The sequence below is a fragment of the Pelodiscus sinensis genome, chromosome 1 (genome assembly GCF_049634645.1).
Source record: "Pelodiscus sinensis isolate JC-2024 chromosome 1, ASM4963464v1, whole genome shotgun sequence".
NCBI classification, from domain to species: domain Eukaryota; kingdom Metazoa; phylum Chordata; order Testudines; family Trionychidae; genus Pelodiscus; species Pelodiscus sinensis.
In genome coordinates this window covers 89,873,730-89,898,826 of record NC_134711.1, presented here as the reverse complement: position 1 = coordinate 89,898,826, position 25,097 = coordinate 89,873,730, and the positions used below count along the sequence as shown (strand labels likewise).

Below are 25,097 nucleotides of genomic sequence, written 5' to 3'. Positions count from 1 at the left end.
AACCTGGAGGTAAATAAGGGCACGTGGGGGTCAGAGGATGAGACAGAGGAGAGGAGAGAAACAAACAAAAAAGTAGTAAACCAAAGGGGCGTGGAGCGGAAAAAAGGAACAGAGGAGAAAGAGATGGGTGGGAAGGACCCTGCAGGGGGGAAGGGCGTTGAGGACCGCAAACACCTTCAAGGAACCCTAGGAGGGGCAAGGAGTTTGGTGAGAAGGGGGGAGGAAGCAACCCAGTGAGGGGGGGGAAAATCACACAAATTCATTTAGCATTTTAGGGGGTCGTGGTATCACAAAGCTTGAGAACCCCTGATTTATGCCAAGATCGCGAAGGGCATGGAGGAGAAAGGATACACCAAGTATGCCCATGAGTGCTGTGTGAAAAATAAAGGAGCTGAGAAGTTGTACAAGACAAAGGAAGCAAACAGATAGTATGGATCATCACCGCAAATATGCCACTTCTATGAGTAGTGGAATGTGATCCCAGGGGAGGACCCAACTACATTCCCTAGCCAGGCCATGGATTCCTCCCGAGATACTCTTCTGGCAGCCTTGGGAAACAGCACGGAGGATGGCATGGATGATTAAAAAGAGGAGGAGGAGAATAGTCAGCAGGCAAGCAGGACAACCAATCTCACCAATAGTCAGGACCTTTAATAACCTTGGAGACAATCCCCTCTTCACAAGACTTGCCACATCCAGGGCCTCATGTTGGGGAGGGCAATTCTGGTGACAGGCTGCTCATAATTACTGACTCGGCACTGTGCCTTGACTCCCCCTCTCCTCCCCCCCCATATACCTTTCCCCCTTACTTTCACAAATATTAAGGAGCACACAGCAGGCTGCCACAACAATGAGAATTTTGCTTGTGCTAAGGTCTAACCTAGTCAGTAGACTGAGAGACACGTTCCCTTTAAACACTCAAAAGCACATTCTACCACCATTCTGCACTCGCTCAACCTATAGTTGAACTGCTCCTTACTGTGGACCACACTGCCTGTGTAAGGCTTCATGAGCCATGGAAGCAGGCTGGGTCTCCAAGGACCACTATTGGAATTTCAATGTCTGGGAAGAAAGTTCCAGCTTGCAGCTCTGTAAAGAAGGAGGAGTTCCTAAAGGTGCACACATCATGCGCCTTTCCCAACCATTCCATGTTGATGTTGGGGAAATGGCCCTTGTGATTCAATAGTGTTTGTAGCACCATCTAGAAGCACCCCTTGCAGTCTATGTACTCCTTGGCAGGGCGGTCAAGTGCCAAGATAGAGATGTGCATTCCGTCTATTGCCCCATTGCAGTTAGGGAACTCTATGATGGTAAAACCATCCACTATGTCCTGCACATTTCCCAGAGTCACTACCCTCCATAGCAAAAAGGGTATTGATTGCTTTGGCTACTTGGATCACAACAGCCCCCATTGCATATTTCCCCCACTCCAAATTGATTCCCAGCTGACTAGTAGCTGTCTGGCACTGCAAGCTTCCACAGGGCTATTGCCACTTGCTTCTCCACTGTCAAAGTGGGTCTCATTCTGGTATTCTTGCACTTCAGGGAAGGGGAAAGCAAGCATACCTACAATGGAGCAGCTCCAAGCTCTGCACATTGCCTCTGCATGCAGGCACTGCCTCTGCAGCTCCCACTAGTCGCAGTTCCTGGCCAATGGGAGTTATGGAGCTAGATGCATGCAGAGCTAGGATATTAGAGAAGGACATGTAATCTGTTCTGAGAAACTAGATAGCGAGCCTGCCAGCCCCACCAACTCTTCCTCCCCCCCCCCCCCCAATACCAGTGGGGCCCCCAGGCTTCTCTCATCCACAGCACTCCCGCCCCTCCAACACCTCAGTGCCTGCAGCATTCCCAAGATTTAATCAGGTGTATAGTACAAATCATAGACAAGTCATGGGCTGTGAATTTCTTGTTTACTACCTATGATGGCTGAAACAATCTTAACAATGGTTCTTCAAGATGACTAAAGGTGTGATGCATTCCTAAATTGCTGATCAGAGAACTTCAGTAACAGGGTTGTGTTAGGCACACATGACTGCTGTCCTTCCTCATGCTGCACCTGTAATAAGTCAAGATTGCCAGCCCGGGCTGCTGCAGAGAGGGGCCGCTTTGCAGCAGCTTCCCCTGCCCCCTCCCCCCTCCCCTCGTTGCTGCCTCTGATAAAGGCAGCAGAGTGGAGAGGGGAGGCGGTACCATGGAGACAGTGCTGGGAAGAACCGGCTTTTAAGCCAGCTACCCCCAGCACCTGCTTCCCCCTCACTTGCTGCCTCTGATACAGAGGCCAGGGGGGCGGGGGAAGAGCGAGTAGTTGACTCGACTACTCACTTACATCCCTAGCTCTTAAAATACTTTCAGGGAAGAGCTGCAGCAGGGGTAGTTCCCAATTCGAGAGCGAGCTAGGACTGAGCTGGACTGACTGCCCACCCAGCCCCTAAATTACTTTTCTTGCAGAGCCACAACAGGGGTAGCTCCTGGGACTAGTTGGTTCTGTGGCAGGGCATTGCCCTGTACTGGCCCTTTAAGGGGCTGAGATCTGGAGTCAGGAGGAAGCCCAACTGAGGCAGCTAACCAGAGCCCAGCTGGAGACTATAAAAGCAGCTCCTGGGAGGAGAAGGGGGAACCAGAGCTGACTGCAATGAGAGAGGCTTTGGCCTAGAAAACCCAGGCTACCCGGCCTGAGGCCCAGGGCTGCAAGGAGGCAGTCATGGAGGGTGGGGCTTGCAAGAAGGCAGCTGCAGTAGGCTGGGGGAGTTTGAGCCAGGGAAGACCCAGGCCATAAGTCCGCAAGGCAGGGTTGCAGGAGGCAACCAGGCAGGCCGAGTGGGAGAAGAACTGCGGGCCCTGGGGAGTAGGGAGGACCCTGGAGGAGGAGCAGAGGAAGAACAATGACTCTCCCTCCTCCCTCCCCCCGGAAGGGGGCATGGCCCAAGACCATAGTGGTCACTTCTGAAGGGAAGTGTCCTGAAGAGTAACACTTCACCCAAAGGGGGCCCATCAGTGTCGGAGCCGCCAGTTGCTTCCCCAAATCTACCCTGAGGGAAGAGCCATGCGGAAAGTGAGTCCAACCCGTTACAGTACCAAGTGCTTGCAGTGCTAACTCCGAACAATTATGTAGTTGACAACATTTTTGTCCACTACACAATTAATGAATTACACACTTAACATCCCTAGTAGGTCATGTAAGGTGGTATGTTAATAAGGCTTTTGATATATGTCTCATGTGCACTGCAAAGGATGAAATGAAAGGCTAAGGCTAACCCTAAGGCTGTGTCTACATTGGCACAATCTTGCGCAAAAGCCACCACTTTTGCACAAAAACTTGCTGCCTGTCTACACTGGCTGTGAGTTCTTGCGCAAGTAAACTGACATTCTAATGTATGAAATCAGTGCTTCTTGCGCAAGAACTATGATGCTCCCACTCAGAAAGAAGCCCTCTTGCACAACTGTTCTTGCGCAAGAGGCCAGTGTAGACAGGCAACATGAATTTCTTGCGCAAGAAAGCCCAATGGCTAAAATGGCCATCAGAGCTTCCTTGCACAAGAGAGCATCTACACTGGCAAGGATGCTCTTGCGCAAAAGCACATGCCAGTGTAGGCGCTCTCTTCTGGAAGAGTTTTTGCACAAGAATTCTTCCGCAAAAGAGTTCTTGCGCAATATCATGCCAATGTAGACGTAGCCTAAATGTAGCAGCTTGTCAAGAAGTGCACCAATGGCTTATTAATGCACACTCAAATGTGGTTTATAACTATTATTCTATGTATAATACTTATAGTTATTAGTTTAGCAGTCTGGTAGCACAATAAAGAAAATGTCTTTAAGACACCATTTCATTGGTACCTTACATTAGTTTGATTAAATACATATAGAGATTGAATGAGGATAAATGTTGGAGAACTTGTGGTGAAAGAGGAATTGTATGCATATATGTTGAGATATCCAATAATCCTAGAATATTGGGATGCAATCCATAATCAAATATCACAAATTGTTGGATATGTATTATCAAATGATCCTTTAATAATCCTCCTGGGGCTTCTTAGCACAAACAATGACACAATAAAATGAATAGTGATAGAAATGTAGCCATGTTAGTCTGGTATAGCTGAAAATGAAGAAAATGAAGACTTAATCTCCTATCTGCTAGTAATTACTAGACTCTCGCTAGCCACTCACCTGAAAAAGAAAAATAGTCCAACCACAGAGGAATTGTTCAAAAATATATGGAAGGTCGTTGTGGCAAAATTAAACACACAAAAGTTACATATCCAACAAAATAGAGGGGACAAATACTTAGATGTCTGGCTGTTCAATACTCAGAGGAAATGGAGTCCCCTGCAAAAAAACAGCATGCCTACCAAATTATCTTAAATATTTACATTTGAGGGACACAGGCCTGATCTGTTAAATGTGTAGTCAGAGATATCACTCAATTTAATAAAACCACTAAGAATGAAATGTTGTAAGGATACCTACTCATAGGGTAAATCCTGATAAATACAGGCAATTGATTACTATATTTCTGTATACATCATCTTAAACAAAAGCTAATTATTCTTAAGTTTTTTTTATCTATTTAGATTACAAGGGTTTGTAAGCCTATTAATACTTCCTAAATAAATACATGGTGAAAAAACTCCCACACTCAAAGTGTGTGACCCTTACCCTAAAAGCTCTATACTGTAGTATTTAACTGATAAGGATGCATTACGTAAGTTAGAATTAACTTTGGATGTTCCCAGGATTCTACCTTCAAACAATAAAGACCTTCAGAAACAGCTAAAGAGACTGTCAGAAACTCTGAAAAAGCTTACTTCTTTAGTTCTCAGTAGAAGCCTGCATTTCATATATGTTGATCCTTTCAATCATATGCTTACACTGTTATAGCCAGCTCAGAATATTCCTGTCTATGACAGACAGGAGACCAAAGGTAAAGCACGGTTGTGAATTCTCTGTAAAAGCAGGCAGGTCTGGGAATCTGGATTCTTAGCCAGTTGCACAAGTGCTCTGCTGCCCCTCAACCCACCCTAGAATATACCACCACCTCTACTTCTGGCAAGCTGGCTTTCACTGCATGACAAACTGAGTTCTAAATGATGTGAGCTAGAGATGTAAAAATAGCTACTGAGCAGACTGGAAAACCTATCAGATTATGTCAAAGCACACTGAGCCCTTCCCACTCCCCACCACTTCCTTTCTATGTCACTTTCTCATTACCTCACTGTCTCCAATTCTAAATGCGGCTTTCTGCATCTTTCAGCTGCCCAAGTATACTTTACAAAACAGCAAAAGCTAAAGCAATCCTCACCACATATGCAAATTCTCTCACCCTTCAACACATTCAAGGTTTGCCAGTTTGTATTTTCTTTTAGGAGGAGTTCTTGAACAAGCTGTCTCAAATATATACTAGATAAAACCCTAGAAATATTTTTAAATACAGTATGAAACAGTTTTGCTAATAGGGAGCCCAAGCTGGTAATACATAAGTTCTAATATTATAAAATAATTATGCCCATGTAGAGCTTCCTTTCCAAAGAGGATCACTCCAGATGCTAGTTGGGTGGAAGATGGTGGCCACAGCAAAGAACTTCAATGACAGGGAGAGCAGATTTTAAAATCAAGCTTTTAAAAGCCTGCTATGAAACTGTAACAGCACATGTTCAAATCATTGCCCCTTGAAGGCAGGGCCACTACACCAACTCCACCCATCTAATCATGTTTTATTTACTATTTCACTATTTTGTATGGTAAATTTTAGTCAGCACAGACTAGACACTTGGATAAGAAATCTTTCTGACCACATGGCAAATATTTTAGACAAATCAAATAAATCAAAGACTGAAGCAGCTACCTAACAGTAGCTTTGTGTTCTGATGGAACCAAATTGAGTCAGACAAAAGATTCAAAGATCTAGGAGAGGTACTGCCCTTGTTCATATTCACTGTTTGGTCTCATTAAATCATCCCTACTGTCACCTACAATTGGGTCCTTTATTTCAACAGCATAAATCCCCAATCTCTTCACCTATGTCAGGGGTGGGCAATAATTTTTGATGGGGGTCACTCCAAGAATTTAAGTGGTCAAGGTCACACTTTTCCATGCTATTAAAGGAAAAGGTGCCTGGTCTAGAATGGAGGTTGCATGCAAAAGGGAGCTTGGAATAAGGTAGTGGGGCGCAGGAGGAGGTGTGGGATCTGGGAGGGAGTTTGGATGAAGGAGGTGGTTGTGACCTGGAGGAGGGATGTAGGAGAGCATGCAGTGTCTGGGAAGGGGTATGGGTGCAGGAGCAGGGGTGCAGAAGATTTGAGTTACATGGGGTGGAGGTAAAAGAGGGGGGCAGAGGGTTGTGGGGAGGGAGGAGCTGGGGTGCCAGAGGCAGGTTCTGACCAGGAGATGCTTTCCCATCAGCAGTCTAGCAGGTTCCTTAAACAGGGTCCCTGCCTTCCATGCCCTCACATGTGCTCATAGCAACTGCAGGGGCCGTGTGTGCTGCTCTGAATGCTGCAAGCAAGGGGAGAAGGGCCCCCCCCCTTACTGCCACTATCTAATACAGGCAGCAAGAGAGGGAAGCAACTAGTCAACTAGCCTGTTGACTATCTGATAAGTATTCCTTATGTTAACTAGTCCTTAACATCCCCAACTGAAAGCAGCAGACGAAGTTCTTGCTGGGGGTGGGGAGGAAATGGGAACTGGAGACGTTCTCTGAAACTATATTCTGAAATTAATTTATTTGGAAAATGGCATAATTGGGACAGGACAGAAGATACCTCTTTCCCTCTTGCTGGAGCATGCTTGAAGTCCAAGAAGTTATTGTCATGACTCCTATGTTTGCTGAGCAGAAAGTATTCCTCCCAACACAGTTTCAGATTCTGGCAATGACACTTTTAGATGTCAACATTTTTAACTGTTTCACACTTTCTATCGTTTTAGCAGAAACGAGTTGAAGGGCCTCATTACTGGATGTTGTGGCAGGTACCAGAAATGAGGAGAAATATGACAGCTACTTACTCTCAAACTTTGCAGGACTGCAGCACAAGTTTGCTCCTTTCAGAATTAAATTCACCGTTCCATGTGCCCAGAAGGCCTTTACTCCAATCTTGAAGCTTCAACTGCCTACTGGATGCCAAAACTGAATTGTTTGTTGCTCAGAAGCCAAAGTTTCCAGGCTCCCTGACAACTTTTACAACTAAAGTTATGTTTTCAATACAAATATCTACTGCACACTGAAATTGACGGTCTGGAGGCAGCATAGATTAGTTTAATAGCAAAATACATAGCAGTGGAACATGCACGGAATGTACTCGACTGGTGCAGGAAAATATTACGAACAAGAGCACTACGTAGGGAAGCACCTCTTAATTTATATACAGCATAAGATATAGGCCTTGTATACAGTGGATCTCAACATGACCAAGGAAGGATGGAGATGGCGCAGAAGGTTAAAAATAGGGTCCAGCAAAAAACAGCCTGCGGACCAAATCTGGCCCACCAAGCCACCTGATCCAGCCTGTGGCCCAGTGGGAGTCTCCGGCAGGCTCCCTGCCTGCCACACCCCCACATACCACTCACAATAGTCAGCTGCAGGGGCATATGCCTCTCTGAGCACCACAAGCCCAATGGGTTAGGGAGGGGCAGCACAATCTTGCAGCTCCCACTGGCCGCAAATAAAATACACTCCCTACCCCCCAGGATTCTGATCAGTGTGTGGGGATGAGGCAGGCAGTGAGCCTACCTGAGGGACCTGCTGGGCTGCTGGCCCCGAGCTGCCTACCTAAAAACCTTCTGGCCACAGCCTGTCTCTGGTATCCTAGCTTCTCCCTCCACTGTGTCCCCAAACTCAATATAACCCAAATCTTTTGCACCCGTTCCTGTACGCCTACCCCACGTAACTCTAACCCTCTTCACCTCTGCTCCTGTGCTCATAAACCCTTCCCAGATCCTGCACCAGATCACACTCCAAGCCCCTGCACCTCAGGTCAGAACCCCTTTACAGACCCTGCCCCCGCTCCATCCCTCTTCCAGGTCAGAATCTTTTCTTGCACTCATACGCCCTTCCAGACACTGCATCCCCTCCTGTACTTCAATCCTCTGCTCTCGGTCATAATGCTCTCTTTCACCCAAACTCCCTCCCAGACTTCACACCTTCTCCTGCATCCCAACCACCTACCTCCAACTCCCTTCTGCACACAAATTCCATTCCAAATCCTGCACCTCCTCCATTAATATCATGGAAGTGTATAGTCCCTGACCACTTACCAAATTCTTGGAGTTGCTGAGTCAAATTCACTAACTCCGCATTTTCTTAAGGGAAAAAGATGCATTATGGGACAAAGCCAGAATGTCTTTCCTGAGCTGGCTCATTCAGGATGAACTCCAGGGGTACGTCTACACTGGCCCCTTTTCCGAAAGGGGCATGCTAATTTTACAGGTCATAATAGGGAAATCCGCGGGGGATTTAAATATCCCCCGCGGCATTTAAATAAAAATGTCCGCTGCTTTTTTCCGGCTTTCTAAAAGCCGGAAAAAAGCGGCAGAAATTTTATTTAAATGCCGCGGGGGATATTTAAATCCCCCGCGGATTTCCCTATTACGACCTGTAAAATTAGCATGCCCCTTTCGGAAAAGGGGCCAGTGTAGACGTAGCCCAGGTGTATGCTATTTCAGCAGTGCTCTTTCCTCCCATTCCCACTTCATGGCCTACATACTTAACTATGTGAACTAAACAGAGCATTTCTGTTTCTTGCCGCTAAGGTGATGCTGGAAAGCAGGACTTTAACCCAAGTGTGCAGGTTTGCCCTTTCCACTGTATACTCTCTATTGACCCCTTTTCCCAACATGATAACAAACCTCACAGCCAAGAAGCCTCAGCATAGCATTTTCCTCAGGTAACCAAAATGACCCAACACACACACACACACACACAATATGCATCATCCCCCACCCCTGAAAAAATTCATTTTCCAACTAAGCATTGGAAGTAATTCATTTTATGGAAAAAGCACACAAAATAAAGCTCAAGCAAAAGATGTTAGCAAATCACACACAGGGTGAGTCATCAATACAATGGCTGCTGAACTAAACTGAATCCAAGGAGGCAGGAGAGAGAAATAGGGGAGAAATAACATTCAGTTAATTAGAACCCAATGATTCCACATTTACATACTATTCTGTGCAGAACACACTTCAAATCTGTCCTAAAGAGCTTACAGTCTAACTCAGATAAATGTCAAACCCAGGACAACAGTTCAGGCATGATACATGAACATCCAAGGAAGAGTATCATCTAGAAAAATCTCTCTAAAGCAGGGGTTAACAACCTTATCAAACCAAAGAACCAAACTACATCAAAATTCAGAACAAGTGATCAACAAAGAGCTATACGAGAAAGCCCATTTGTATGACTGAAAATACACAATTTAGTATTATTGATAATTGACACAATAGCATACATGAAACATTGTACTCACAGACTTTACTTAATGGGATTTCTGCTGCTGCTGGGGGTGCAGTTTGTGAATGTGGGCGTGCAAGAGTCAGTGTTGAGGTGTACGAGGGGCTCATGGTAGGGGTTGGAGTATGTGTGAGGTGCAGGAGGCAGGGCAGGATCCTGTGGGTAGGAAATAGAGTATGTGGGGGGGGGGCCCTAGAGCCAGATTACCTTACCTGGCCAGGGCTGTGCTGTTGCACTGCGGCAGCAGTGGCTGGATGAGGGGCAGAGTCAGGATCGCCACAGCCAGATCATGGCCTCCCCACCTACGCGTGCTGCAGCAGGAATGGGGCCACCACCAATCCTTCCTGTAGTACCCAAGATCAGAGCCAGGATGCTGCAGCCAGATGGCAACTGGGGCCTTGTTGGCCAGGCTTCATTTTAAATAAAGTAAAGTACTATGTTCAACACAAAAGGTTTCATCATTGTCTTTATTTATGGCAGGGAAGCTTTTTTGTGTTGGGGGAAGGGGAGGGTCACTGACCCACAGAAAAAAAATCAGTTGGGGAATCACACAAGTAATCCCCCCCCCCCCCAAATCCCCAGCCCTCACTGATGTGGCCCCCACTGAATCACTCATTCCCCTGGTATTCCAGCCCCATGTAGAGGGACAAGGAAGAACTGAGGTTCAAGGCCTCAGGCCAGATATACTCTTCTGGGGTTCCAGGCTTAGAGGATTTTGTGGGCCCCCCCAAGCTCTGGGGTGGGGCAAAAAATGAAGGTTTCACTGTGCAGAACAGGGCTCCCAGTGAGTAGGATAGGGATGGGGTTGCAGGATCTGGCCAGGAGGTGAGGGTGCGAGGTAAGGTACAGGAGCAGGCTGGAAATAGGGTGTCTGGCCAGGAGAAAGGGTTCAGGAGCAAGAGAGGATAGAGAAGCAGGTTGGGGGTGGATAGGATGTTTGGCCATGGGGGAAGTGCAGGAGCCAGGGAGGGTGCAGAAGCAGGCTGGGGGCAGGGTCTGGGGCCAAGGAGGAGGGAGTAGGAGGAGGGGGGGCATGGTGTGGGGCCACAAAGGGGGGTACAAGAGAAAAGGAAGGTACAGGAGCAGGGTGAGGGTAGGTATCTGGCCGGGGGGGAGTGCAGAAGCAGGCTAGGGTTGCGAAGTCTCGGCAGGGCAGTGAATGAGCGGGTTGTGGGTGCAGGCTCTTCGCTTGAGGGGCTATGAGTGAGCAGGCTGGGGGTGCAGGGTCTCAGCAGGGTGGTGAGTGAGGGAGCTGGAGATGTGGGGTCTCTGGAAGGGGTGTAAGAGCAGACTGGGGTTGTGGGGTCTCAGTGGAGGGGGTGTTAGAGAGGGCTGCGGGTACAGGGTCTCGCCAGGGCAGTGCGTGAGTAGGCTGGGAGTGCAGGGTCTCAGCTGAGGGGCAGGGGGCACTTGCCTTCTTTTGCACTACTTCCAGGCATGGCTTTCCACTGCTCCTACTAGCTGCACAGTGGGGAAAGCCTCCAGAAGCATGTCTGCATGCTGCTGTTTCCCCAACTGGGAAAGGGGGAAGGGAAGCAGCAGTGTGCAGAGCAGTTTCTGGCTCTGCTTCTTCCCCGCAAGACAAATCCATGGGGAGGCTCAGGGCTTTCTCCTTCTTCCCCCCCCCCCCCCCGCCCCAGAAAGATGGCGCTGGCATTCCAATCTTATGAGGGCCGTGAGGCTGGAGCACCAGCGCGGGCTCCTTGCTGTGGGGGAATCAAAGGGGGCTGAACTCAAGCTGCAACAAGAGCCATATCTGGCTCCCTACTGTATATGGCTCAGTAGCCATAGGTTGCCGACCCCTGCTCTAAAAGAAGGAAGGTGGCGAGGGCACTAGCAGATGAGAACCCAATGTAAATGAGGCCCCTTCTGCTGCCTCCTATTCGCTGCTTTTCTCTCCTTTTGTGCAATTCCATAGGCTTGGAACAGCATCCCAAGTCTCAAGTACTTTTAAAAACAATTTATGTTAGTGCACCCTAGCTAATGCAGCCATGTTAACACTTCAGCCTGAAACAGGTTTCTTCTAGGCCAGGGGTCAGCAACCATTCCTAAGTGTCGTGCCAAGATATAATGCTCCTGCACTGGGCCATGCTGCTCTCCCAGGAAAGAGGAGGGGCTCTCTCCACCACTTGCCCCATGGACTACCTAGCTCAAGTCAAACCTTTCCATGGACTACCAGTTGCTAATGGAAACTCACGGTTAATTGCATAATTACACCAGAGCCATTTTGCTAGTGCTCTAGCTGGTGAGAATGGTTTAATTTAAATTATTAAACAGATTAAGCATTTTAACTCTCTCATGTTAGTTTATCAAACTTAATTTAAAATTAAGTAAAATATTATGTCCAACACAACAGGTTTCAATGTTTTCTTTCTTTATGGCACGAGTGGGAAACTTTTGGTTGGGGGTCACTGACCCACAGATAAATCAGTTGGGGACCACAGATGTGAAAAGCAAGAAACTCCTCCCAAAACCCCCAATCCTCACTGATGTGACCCCTCCCAACTGAGACACCTCACTCTTCTAACACTCCCCCTTACTCGTCTAGCACTCGAGCCCCCACGGGGTGAGGGGAAGGGACAGGGAGGACTTAGGTTCAGGGCTTCCAATAAGCCAGATTTACTTTTCTGGGGTTCCAGAGTTAATGGATTAGGCTCTGGGATGGGAACAAAAATAAGGGGTTCAATGTGCAGGACAGAGCTGCCAACAAGTGGGATAGGGATGCAGGATCTGGGCAGAAGATGGGGTGCAGGATTGGGTGAGGGGGGCAGGGTCTGGAAGGGAGTTTGGTGGCAGAGGACGGTGTGGAGTGGAGGTACGAGAGGGAGTTTGGAAACGGGAGCGGACTAGGGGAGTAATGCAGAAAAGGTGAGAAAGTGAGAATACAGCCAAATAGCTAGTTGGGAAGGGAGACAAAAAAGTGGGGAGTAAAGGAAAGTGCAACTTCTGCAAAGTAAAATTGTATTCTCCCTCACATCTTCTCTCTGCTCCAGCCTCTCTTCCCTCAGCCCCATAATCCCCTCCATCGCCCCATGAGCAAGTGCAGTCTCAGTGCAACCACAGCCCGGCTCTGCAGAGTAGGCCCAATACAATCCCCTCCCGAAGCAGGCAGTCTTGGGGGGTAGTAAACCCCTGAGCTACTAGGAGTTGCATGCCCAGGCTAAGCAGGGGCAGCCCCAGGGACCCCCACACACATCTCTCACCCCCCTCCCTCCAGCAGGAAGCCAGAGCTAGTGCTCTAGCCTGCAGCACAAGCACGGGGCTGCATGGGGGAAAGGAGGGCGGGGCTGACCTCCTACCCCATGTGCCATGGCATGCATGCCGGGTGTTGCTGACCCATTCTAAGCTATTAGGAATGAAAGGAGGTTATGGGCAGTGTTCCTTGTAAGCTGAATACTTGGGCAGCCGCCCTGATGTTTAGCAGAGCATCCACAGCCAGCAGCATGAGTTTCTGCTGGTAGTGCACACCTTCACATGCTTTGGTGCACCCTGAAGAATTTATTCTGAACTCGGTACTGGCCAGTGTAACCAAACAATCGGTGAGGCCATCCTTCATCCTGCACAGATTGTCTGGCACACCCCAACCACTAGTAAACCCACCCTAAAGGGCTGAAAAAGAGGTACTTTGTGCTTCAGAAGTGGCCTGAGTTTGTTTTCTTGCCTCCTATACAATTGTCTCATCATTCAAGCATTGATGGAATGGGTTCCTCAGCACCACCAGCTTTCCACCCTACCAGATAAAAAGAGCAAATGCCTGGACCTCCTGGGTTGCAAGGATTTTTCCTCTGCAAGTTTCCAGTTTTGTATTTCAAATTAGCTGGCTCTGTATGGAAATACAATTTTCTTATGTATAGCAAGTTGGACTTCACAAGCAAACTCTCTCAGAAGAATCAAGCCCGATTCCAGCCTATCTTAAAGAAGGCAAAGCTGGTTGCGAGGAAAACACTTGTTCAATTTCACCAGTGGGCCCTACAGGGTGGGCAAGGCACATGCCTTATGGTTTTACTATCATGTCCTTTAATTGTCCTCTGCCAGGGTTAGATGACACCGTAGTTCAAAAACACCCAAGTTCCATGTGTAGTGGAGCTTCTACAGGTCAAGAAGCAATGGGCTTAAATTGCAGGAAGGAAGGTTTAGGTAGGACATGAGGAAAAGCTTCCTAACTGTCAAGGTAGTGAAATACTGGAATAAATTGCCTAGGGAGGTTGTGGAATCTCCATCACTGGAGAATAGACATCTATCACGGATGATCTAGATGGTGCTGGGTTCTGCCGTGAGGGCAGGGGACTGGACGTGATGACCTTTTAAGGTCCCTTCGAGTTCTAGGATTCTAGGATTCTATGGATGGGAAAAGTTACAGGAAACATTGGTTGAGGTTTTAGTATTTAGCACTTCATCTGAAGCAAAGTACTTCACCAAACCTTCAGTCAGTAGCCTCATACGCCCTTCTGAAGAAGCAAAAGTATTCTCTGGAGTTAAATTGGGTTAGAGGCACAGAATGGTTACATGGATTTACTCACATTACACAGTGAGTAAGTGTCAAAGCCAAAATTAAAACTTACGAATCCTGCCCTCCAGCTCTGTTCTAGCCATATGATTATCCCATCTCCAATTAAAATGCACTTCCATAGCTGCATCCCTCATCAGTAGGAAGGACCTAACCATAATTTTGCCTATGAATAATCACATTCCAGACACCTTGGCTCATTGGTCAGAGATGAAGAAGCTGCGCAGTCAGTCTCCTTTCTACCTAAAAGTACAAAGCTTGGGATTTGGAATGTGGACGTTATAAAAACAAGTTTACTGATGACGTAACTGAGCAAAGATATCACTGTACACACCTGAAGAGAATCATAAAAATAAAGGACTAGAAAAGACCTCAAAGGGTCCTCAAGTATAACTCCAAGTACAGAGACAGGACCAAGTAAACCTAGACCAACCCTGACTGATGTTTGTCCAATCTGTTCTTAAAAACCTCAAATAATGGGGATGTCACAACCTCCCTTGGAAGTCTATTCTAGAATTTAACTACCCTTATATTTAGAAAGTTTTTCCTTATATCTAACTTAAATTTTCCTTGTTACAAATCAAGTCCATTACTTCTAGTCCTTCCTACAGCAGACATGTAGAACAATTTATCACAGTCCTCTTTACAAGAGCCTTTAATGTATTTGAAAGACTTAATCAGGTCCCCACTGGGTCTTTTTTCTCTGAAGCAGCATGCTTACCTTTTGTAACATTCTCTCGTACCTCAAATTCATTTTTGCTGATCTCTGCTGGAATTAACCCAAATTTTTCCACATTTCCTTAAAAAAATTGGATTTAGTACTCCAGGTGAGATCCCATCAGTGCCAAAAAGAGCAGGGCAATTTCTGCCCAGACATATTACATATGACACTCTTGTTAATACACCCTAAAATTATACTAGCTTATTTTACAACTGCATCACTTTGTTGACTCATTCAATTAATGACCCACCAGAATTCCCAGATCCTTTTCAGCAGTATGAGCACATTCCTGATTATAAAAGAGGGAATAACTGGGTAAGAAAATCCAAATGCAAGTGTAGTACTTGGCACTTGTCTTTATTGGATTTTATTTTGTGGATTACTGACCAATTCTCCAATATGTCAAGATCATTTTAAATCCTAATGCTGTCCTCCAATGTGACTGCAGCCCCTCCCAACTTCTTGTCAACCACAAACTTTCTAAGCATATTCTCTGTTCCATTATGAATGAAAATATTGACTAGTACTGGATTAGGGATATAATAGCATAGTCAATTAACCCATTAACCAAGAAGCAAAAGTTTACAGGTTAATGCTACAGACTACAGTAAACTTCCAATAATCCGGCACCGTTAGGACCCAGAGGGTGCCGAATTATCAAATATGCTGGACTATCGGAAGGGGGGGGCTATGAGGGGTCTGTGGTGGGGTGGATGCCACCCCCAGATCCCACATAGCCCCCCCTTCCGCTGGTCCGGTTCTGCCCCAGGCATCCCCGATTCAGCCACTGCTGGGCAGCACCCCAGCTGCTCTTGGGGACGCCTGGGGCAGAGCAGGTGGTTGTTCCCATGGCGCCACCCCTCGGCGCTGCTGGACCAACCCGGCAGCACCCCAGCTGCTCTGCCCCTGGCTTCCCCGATTCAGCTGCTGGTCAGTTTCAGCAGTGGCTGAATCAGGGAGGCCGGGCGCAGAGCAGCTCCAATTGGCCGGCTGCCCGGAGCACTTCCGGGTTCCTGATGGTGCTGTACCATCAGATGCCGGACCAATGGAGTTTTACTGTACATGAATTCCCACCCCACTCCATACCTATCAGTACATTTTTTAGCACGCTGGCCAGCAGCCTGTCTCGGTCCTGGCTTGTGATGGATCCACTGCAGTTCTGCATGTAAAGTTTATTAGGAGGTAGGGATGTAAGCAACTAGTTGACTGATACTGGATAGTCGACTCGTCCCTGATGAGTCACTCGACTAGTTGCTTTCCCCACCCCTTGCTGCCTCTATTAGAAGCAGCAAAGGGAGGGAGCAGGTAATGGTGCTGGGAGGGGGCCAGCTTAAAAGCTGGTTTCCCCCCCAACACCATCTCCAGGAGGGAGGGCAAGAGAAGCAGTGGGGACTGGGTGTGAGCCAGGAATCAGTTCTGCTTTTTAAATGTATTAAGAACCAGCAGGGTCCCCCCACTGCACTTCTGATTTTTAAATGTATTAAAAGCCAGGCTGGTAGCTAACCCTGCTGCAGCTCCCTCACTTATCAACTAATGGATGGAAAATCCATCAACTAGTTGATTAGATAATTAAACTAAATTTAACATCCCTATTAGGAGGTAGGTGGGCAGGTAACCCGGCTCAGTTCCAGCTCACACTGCATCCAGGAACTCAGACTACCCTCTTCCCCCAACAGAGGCTGCTTCCACCCCTGTATCAGAGACAGCAGCGCCAAGGCAACAGGCAGCTGGTCTGCAAAGGGAGCTGTTTTTTTAAACTGGTTCCGCTCACAGACCAGCTCCCACCTGATATAGAGGCAGCAGCATGGAGCGGCAAGGGAGTCCTTGGGAGTAGGGCTGGCCCCGCCCCCGGGGACTACAGAATGGTCGAGTAACCAATAAGAATTCATAAGGTTACTTAACTATTCAATTAACTGATATTTAAAATCCCTATACTGGACCCAGAACTGACACTGGTGGAACCCAACTACATATGCCTTCTCAGTTTCACTGTGAACCACTGAGAACTAAATACAATTTTTAAGTCACAGAGCATCCACTTTACAGGTTTTCATCCAGATCTCACTTCCCTACTTGACTTACAAGAATGTCATATAGGACTGTGTCAAGGCCTTAATAAAAATCAAGATACATCTTGTCTACTGCTTCCCCCTACATACATACTTCTCTGCTTCCTCCTCCTCCTCATTCTGAACATAATTCCCTGACCTGCTGAAATATTGCCCAAGCACTTGGTGCCATGGACTACAGTCTTGTACATACTGCCCAGCCACTGGGGGGGAAACATGTCAAGTCCCTGAGGATGATTTATATCCTTTTAAATAGCATCAATGTCTAGCAGAGACAGTTAAACTGACTCCTTTTCATTTTTAGATCTTTTTACACACCTCCAGACTCTTCGTTGCGAGGCAGAGTTTGGATAGATATATAGTCGCAGCTGGAAAAAAGGTGAAGAGCTATTGTAATGTCAACAAGTGGAACTGAACCTGGGACCTCTGGAGCTTAATGCATGAGCCTCTACTGCTTGAGCTAAAAGACAGCTGGCTGTCAGGTAATGCTGTAGAGCAAACTCATTCTAAGTCGTGCAAGTGCCACTACATGGGACAGTGAACCACACCCAGTAGGTGTGCATGAGTTAAACTAGCACAAGGTAAACTGCTAGCTTTTCACAAACCAACACTGCTCCAATGACCAGAGTCTGGGAACTTCGGCTCTAAAATGGTCCAGCAAGCTATGCTGTGTTATGCTGCATCCTGAAACCATTAATAATGAACTCCATTATATTATTCATAGCCAGCCCCTCACACTAAATCCAAGGAGGAAAGCACTCTACTCCACACATACTCTCCTCCCCCTCCGAAAAACATACCACTCCATGTTGCTATTAGGGACGTTAGAGAACATTGATTTTCGTAATCATGTAGCCACAAAAAATGTCTCTGATACAGCACAGGATGGCAGCAGATCCTGTTCACAGGGGGCATAAGCTCCTTGCAGACATAGAGGCTACTCTAGAGGCAGCAAGAGGGTGGACCATATGATGTTGTTGTTTGCATTAACCAATAAGTCTAGGCCAGGGGTGTCCAAACTTTTTTCAAAGAGGGCCAGATTTGAAGAAGTGAACATGCGTGAGGGCCATCCCCGCACTCTCAGCCCCAAGGCGGAGGGCCCGCAGGGTCGGAGGCGGGCGGAGAGCGCAGGGCACACTGGCCTCAAGGCGGCCCGGGGGCAGGGCGAACCCGCAGCCAAGCGGGGGAGCAGGGCTGCGGACGTGCCCTACAGGGCAGGCTCTAGGACCACGGAGGCCATGGGCGGCGGCAGCAGCAGCGCAGCCGGAAGCGGCGCGCTGGGCGCGCCAGTTCAAAAGAGCGCCGGGGAGCCAGGAGAGGGGGAGGAAGCGGGGGCCGTATTAAATCGGAAAATGGGCCGCAATTGGCCCGCGGGCCAGACTTTGGACATGCCTGGTCTAGGCTTACTGGTTAATCATTTAAAGAACTATACGCTAACATCCCTAGTTGCTATGCATCTAGCACTGAACATCCACCTTGCCCCACAAAAAACTGCAGTTGTTCAACCCAACTTTTGTCTCACTGGAACACCCCTTCTGGTCAAAGCAAGGGAGAGGGCAGCTGGCGTAAGGAATGTTTTCAGACTAGCTCAAGTTTCTACTTCTTCTCAGCAAAGTTTCCAGCCTCACTTCAAGGTCAGAAGGTTACACATTTCTCAATGACGCAGGCTCCCTTTGTGAGGGAGTCACTCTCAGACACTAAATCAAAGAGTGAAGAAAACACAAGTCACTGCTTCTCTCTCTGGAAATGCTGGAGGAGTACAGCAGTATACCACTCACTTTGCCAATGTGAGAGAGTGTCCCAAAATTAAAGACAAAAGGACAAAAAGTACAGCGCAGGAAGCTTAGCTTGATGTAAAATGTAAGTGTCTGAAACAAATTAAGCTGGTGCACCTAATTTTTAAAGCAGTGCTTTGCAGCGCTCCATGATCCGCACTGACTGCCTATTTGTTTCCAGGTAAAGTTTGAGTTAGTGGCTTCAACCTCTAATGCCCTAAACTATTTGAATTTTTCCTAGATAAGAGACCACCTTCTTCTACATCTTAGACTGCTACTGATGCAGTTAAGCTTCAAGCACAAACTGGAGTCCAGACTTTAGATTTAGGAGCAGTGGCTGGCTATAGAGCTTTCTCTACAAAGAGCTGGAATCTGCTCTCTTAATATGAAGTAGCTTGGGGTACATTGACCTTCAAGACATGCTGCAAAATGTATCTGTTTGAGCTTTGGTGGAAGTAGGAGAATAAGGCTAGAAAGAGTTCTCTTGTGGATCAACCTTTAAGAGGATTGTTAGCAGGATATAATGCTGACTTCAGTTTAATTTGGTGCTTTTTGTAATTTATGTATAAAGGCATTTAGTATTATATAGATGCCTTATGCATTCTTTTATAAAGCAAAATTATAATCAGAATTTAAAGGGCAAAATTTACCAGGGATGACACAGATGAAAGCAAAATCTGAATCTAAAATTATGAGCAACAGTTTGGATGACAGATCTAACAATAGAGAACCTGTAACAGAAATGGAAGTGGTCAACATCAGTCCTTTCCCAGTCTCTCAGTGGCCAGTGAGTTTTCATTGTGGACAGAAAACGAGAACTTGTGCCATCTTTCAGAATGGTCAACTCTTCTTCAAAGATGTGCCAAGAAAGTGAAAGGACTCCTCAGGGCAGGGATAAGATGAAAGAGACAACAGCAGAAATCTGTTTCTTAGACTTTGTCTATGCAGGCAAGTTACAGCACAGTAAAATTAGCTCCCGGCACTGTAACTCCTGAGGTATCCACACTGGCAAGGCAGAGTGCGCACTAACTCCGCAATTGCTGCGCTTTAGGTAAACCCCTTAGATGGAAAGCATAGAATACATGCATCTGACGAACTGGGTCTTTGCCCACGAAAGCTTATGCTCCAACACTTCTGTTAGTCTATAAGGTGCCACAGGACTCCTAGAACTGGAATGTGCATGCCATCTATCACCCCTCCACAGTTAAGAAAGCCCACTTGGGCAAGCCACCCAGAATGTTATGAACATTGCTCAGAGTCTTTTGAAGCCGGATGAGATTAATGGCCCTGCACATTTCCATCAATGAGTCCAATGGTCGAATTTCCCACCCCAAACTGATTGGTGACCAACTGGTAACTGTCTGGAGTAGCAAGCTTCCCCAATGCAATGACCATGGGTTTCTCCAGCAGCAAGGCAGCTCTCATTCTTGTGTCCTTGCACTGCAGAATGGAAGTGAGCTCATCACAGAGTCTCATGAAAGTGGCTTTCCTCATCCAAAAGTCCTGCAGCCACTGCTTATCTCACACTTGAATGACAATGTGATCCTACCACAGTGTTTATTTCCTGAGCCCAAAAGTGGCATTCCATCATGGTCAGCACCTCCACAAATGCCAGTGGTCACCAGGATGAAATGCAATGCATCATGGGTACTGGGACAGGACGCAGGCTGCCCCATGATCACCCCTCTCCCCCAACCTTCCCACAAGCCTCTGCATCAGAAAATGAAGAGATGCTCTACGGGACAGCTCCCCCGAGTATTCTGCAATTGTGATTGTGCAATTACACTGGCACTTGACTGTGAACACAACAGCAGTTTCCCTGCAGCACTCTATGAGCAGCACTGTACATCAGTGAAGATACCCAGTGTGTCAATTAAACTAAAGGTGTAGCCAAAAGGTTTCCTTTCCTATGATGGAACTCTTGAGAGCTAAAAGGTATTCTAAATAAGACTTTATGCAGCATAAGCATCTATTTCAGGGATGGGGAACCTTTTTTGGGTCAGCTGCCACACACAAATGAGACAAAAGCCACCATACTGATCTGGCCCCTAAGAAAGAAGTAAAACCTCTTCACAGACATGGACCAACTGAGAAACAGAGGGATACTCCCCTCACCTCAGAGGACGGAGAGGGAGGCACTGCGGCTCAGGGCTTACCCTCAGGGCTGGATTAACTCTTCTAGAGGCCTGGGGGTAGTGGATTTTATGGGGACCCCCCCACCAAGTCTCTGGGTGGGGTCATAAGTGAGGGGTTCAGTGTGTGGGAGGAGGCTGCCAGAGAGCAGGCTGGGGTTTAGGGATGTTAAAATGCATTTATTTTGGAAAACACATAACCAAAATAATTTTTCAGTGGTTGCACATGGGGGGGGACAGGTGGCTCTGATGGAGCTGGTGCGTGTGAGGAGCTGGCTTTTAAGCTCCTACGAAGCTGCCTCCCCTCCTCCTCCCACCTTCCCTACTCCCCCGCCGTGTTGCCTGAGCTATAGATAGTTATCTTTTATTTATTTAGCACTTTTCATCTTGAAAATTAAAGATATTAAAAATTTATTTAGAAAGATCATTTCCTGTCACTAACAAATACTCAGCTTGGAGGTGAAGCTAGCCACTTACCAGTGTTCAATACATGACAGCTGAGGAGAGGAACTGAAGAATTGTATTTCCTGTGCTTGCACTAGAAGAAAATTTAAAGCCAGCCAAGTATAATATCCAGAATCATACTTTGGCCAGGATGTTAGCACTAATGTCCACTAATTCATGAAAAGACTGCTAAAAGGATCTTTAAGTGAGCATGTGTCTCCATATCTTACTCTCAATGAAAAAAAAGTCTGCAAAGGTGGGCCAATTTGAGCCTAAACTAGTTTGAGTGTCTTTAAACACTATCCCCCCCCCCCCCCACACACACACACACACACTACCCCAAAAGACGGCTAGAGATAACTTCATAGAAATAAGTTTGAACAGTCTAATCTACTTTTTAAAAATAAGTTCACTTTCATCTGTTAAACAGCCTTTTTGTCCACCACCTTATAAAATGTTCTTAGAGGATGAATCAATTAAGACAGAATTCGCATGTGTTAAAAAGGTCTCAATCGCCTAAGGATGTAGGACAACAGAAACACTGAACAAAGTTTAATACATCTTCCAAAAAAAGAAATGTGAAAGATTTAAGTGAGGCGTTCCCATGGAGTATTGCTGCTAAGATAAGGACTGCCTCCTTTTCAAACATTAAGAAAAGTCAGATTTGAAGAACACTGAATTCAAGCACACCTCCCCCACTCCCATTTAACACAAAGAACAAACCAAGAACTAATACAATAGAGAAGAGTGTTCTTAAATAGGAAGGGTGTCTAAATTACTTTAAAGGATCCAAAGATAATAGATTTCACCACCCTCTACTGTCACAATATGACCATTTCCTTACACCAGGCATGTCCAAAATCCAATTGCGGCCCGTGTTCCGGTTTAATACGGCCCCACAGGTAATTTGGCAATATCTATCTTTTATGGCCCCCAACGAATCCATATGTATTGAGATGAATACATTGTAAAATCTCAGTTAATGTCAGTTGGTCTACATCAGTTATAAATATATTTGGACACAACATGTATACTTGGTGTTATGTTCCTGTTCATAGTTTTTGAACTTAAAAGTTGACAGACAACCTTTATTACCAATAATATGTAATGTGCTTTACAATGTTCCTGACATATATTTCAGCTTCCTGGATTTTTTTTTCCATCTGGCCTTCAGATATGAAAGGCAGAGTGATTTAACACCTGTTTAGATTTGTCATCCATGTGACAAAATGAAAAGTATGCCGTTTGCAATAAACTTTGCATAAAATAGTTAATTTGCATTTAATTTTAATGGTTCAAAGAATGTCAGGCAAAATGGTCGGCCCTCACGCATGTTCACTTCATCAAATCTGGCCCTCTTTGAAAAAAGTTTGGACACCCCTGCCTTACACGAAACATCTCACTATTAAGCAGGAGAAACTGCCAAAAGTAACCAGTAGAAGGGAACACTGACCATAAGACTTGCTGCCCAACCATATTTGCTCGACAGTGTCACATTTTTATGGGATTGTCTGGTTTTGTAAACCAGACTGACAGGACATACTATATCCATGTCTATGGTGACATTAAAAATTTGTGGCTGGCCCATGCCAGCTGACTCAGGCTTCGGCTAATGGGCCGTTTAACTGCAGTGTAGATGTTCAGGCTCAGGCTGCAACCCAGGTGCTAGGACCCAGCAATGCGAGGTGCCAGAGCTGGGACCTTAGCTGAGTCAGCAAACATGGGCCAGCTGCAGGTGTCTAATTGCAGCAGACATATTCTATGCAACCCAGGAGATTATAAATTATCAATCCACTGGGTATTTATATTTTAACAAGCTTGCAAGCAGGGACAGACATGAGCTAAGACAACAATGGTAACCCTAACATCACTAACAGACCAAATTCAATTGCCTAATAAGTCACTAGGAGCAGATGGTATTCACCCAAGAGTCCTGAAGGCACTCAAATATGAAATGGCAGAAATACTAAGTGGTCTGTAACCTGAAATTTAAAATCATTTTGTGTCAGATAATGGTAGGGTAGCTAATGTGATATCAGCCTTTTAAAAGATCTCCACAGGTGATGCAACTGCAGGTTGGTAAGCCTAACTTCAGCACCAGATAAATTGGTTGAAATTATAGAAAAGAACAGCATTATGAGACACATAGATGAATATGATTTGTTGGGAAAGAGTCAACATGAAAGGGAGTAAAGGGAACTCATGCCTAACCACTCTATTAAAATTTTTTGACAGGATGAGCAAATGTGGATAAGGGTGATTCAATAGTTATAATGCATTTGGACTTTCAGAAAGCAGTAAGAGGGTGCATCTCCAAAGGCTTAGGCAAAATAAGCAATCAGGTGATAAGGAGGAAGGTCCTCTCATGGAACAGTAATTGGTTAAAAGGCAACAAGAGGACAAACAAATGGTCAGTTTTCAAAATGGAGAAAGATAAATAGTAGTACCCCCAACTCTGTATTAGGACCAGTGCTATTCAATATTTGGGGAAAGAGGGGTACAGTGAGGTGGCAAACTTTGCAGATGATATAAATGCTCCAGAACATTGTTTTTTTCCAAGCAACAATTTATAGAATCAAGACCAATTCATATTTGGGTAGTTTATGCCTCCTGGCACCTTTCTGGTCTCTTTTAGCATTGGATTATCATCCCTCTGATCTCAAGGCTCATAATATATTCCCATTATTCTATCTATCTTTTTTACTTAGGTGATGCCTACCCTCACAGTTTTTCACCAAAAGTTTGGTCAGTGATCAAAAAAAGTTCAATAAATTTGTTGTTCCATATTCTCCCTCTATCAGCATACCACGTCCACACTTAGTCTGGGATATTAAAATGCCTATAGTGATCCTGGGAGACTTTGCCAACCCATTAATTCCATGGCTCAAACTGAGACTGTGTCTAAACTACATCCCTTTTTCGGTAAAGGGATGTAAATTGGGCACGTCGATATTGCAAATGAAGTTGGAATTTAAATATCCCACACTTCATTTGCATAATGGAAGCTACCGCTTTTTTCCGAAACGGGGCTTTGAGAAAAAAAACAGCAGTTTAGACAGGAAACTTTCGAAAATAAAACCCTTTTTCATAAGACCCCGTACTTCTCAAAAAATGAGATTTACAGGATCTTTCAAAAAAGGTTTATTGTCAAAAGATTCCTGTCTAAGCCCCATTTCATTATGCAAATGAAGCATGAAATATTTAAATTCCAGCTTCATTTGCAATATCGACGTCCCTAATTTACATGCCTTTACCAAAAAAGGGATGTAGTTTAGATACAGCCTTACTCAAGAAACTTGGATAGCAGTAAGGAGTGGTTCAACCGTAGGTTGAGTAGGTGCAGGGTGACAGTAGAATGTGCATTTGGCAGATTAAAGGTACACTAGCAATGCCTTTATGGCAGATTTGACCTCAATGATGATAATATTCCCATGGTCGTTGCTGTGTGTTGCACATTGCACAATATCTGTGAATGTAGGGGAAATAAGTTTGCTGAGGGGTGGACTGCTGAGACATAACACTTGGCAGGTGATTTCGAGAGACAGCCACGAATGCTTTAGAGGGCCACAAAAGGGGACTATTCGAATCATGAAGGATTTGAAATACCATTTTGAACATAAGAGCAAATAATTAATGTTGCTAGGCTCTGGACTACAGTGATTAATGAAATCAGAGTTTTGCAAGGAAGCATTTGAGATTTTTGTGGCCTAGAATTCTATGTGAGCAAATTATTTAAATGCTTGTTTATCTGTTGCTCTCATCATAATATAGGTGATTCCTTGGGGGCACCGCTGAGAGGACAAGTTGTTTTACAGACAAGGCTACTTAGCCCAAGATTGGGGTCCTTCATTATAAGGCACACCAAATCAGTCACAAAAAGAGCACTTCTGTTCACTACACTGGCCTGAAACAAGTCATACAAGCAAAACCCTTAGACACTCCAGCTTTCCTTTTTCACCACCAGTACCACTCCTTATACAGATGAGAGGTTATTAAAACCA

The 25,097-nt window shown here is 45.9% G+C and overlaps 1 protein-coding gene across 7 annotated transcripts in view; it reads right to left on the bottom strand.

Annotated features, from left to right (window-relative positions):
- The window catches only part of MRTFA (myocardin related transcription factor A), a 176,583-nt gene that overhangs the window by 103,274 nt on the left and 48,212 nt on the right, over positions 1–25,097 (bottom strand). The gene's annotated exons all lie outside the window — the stretch shown is intronic.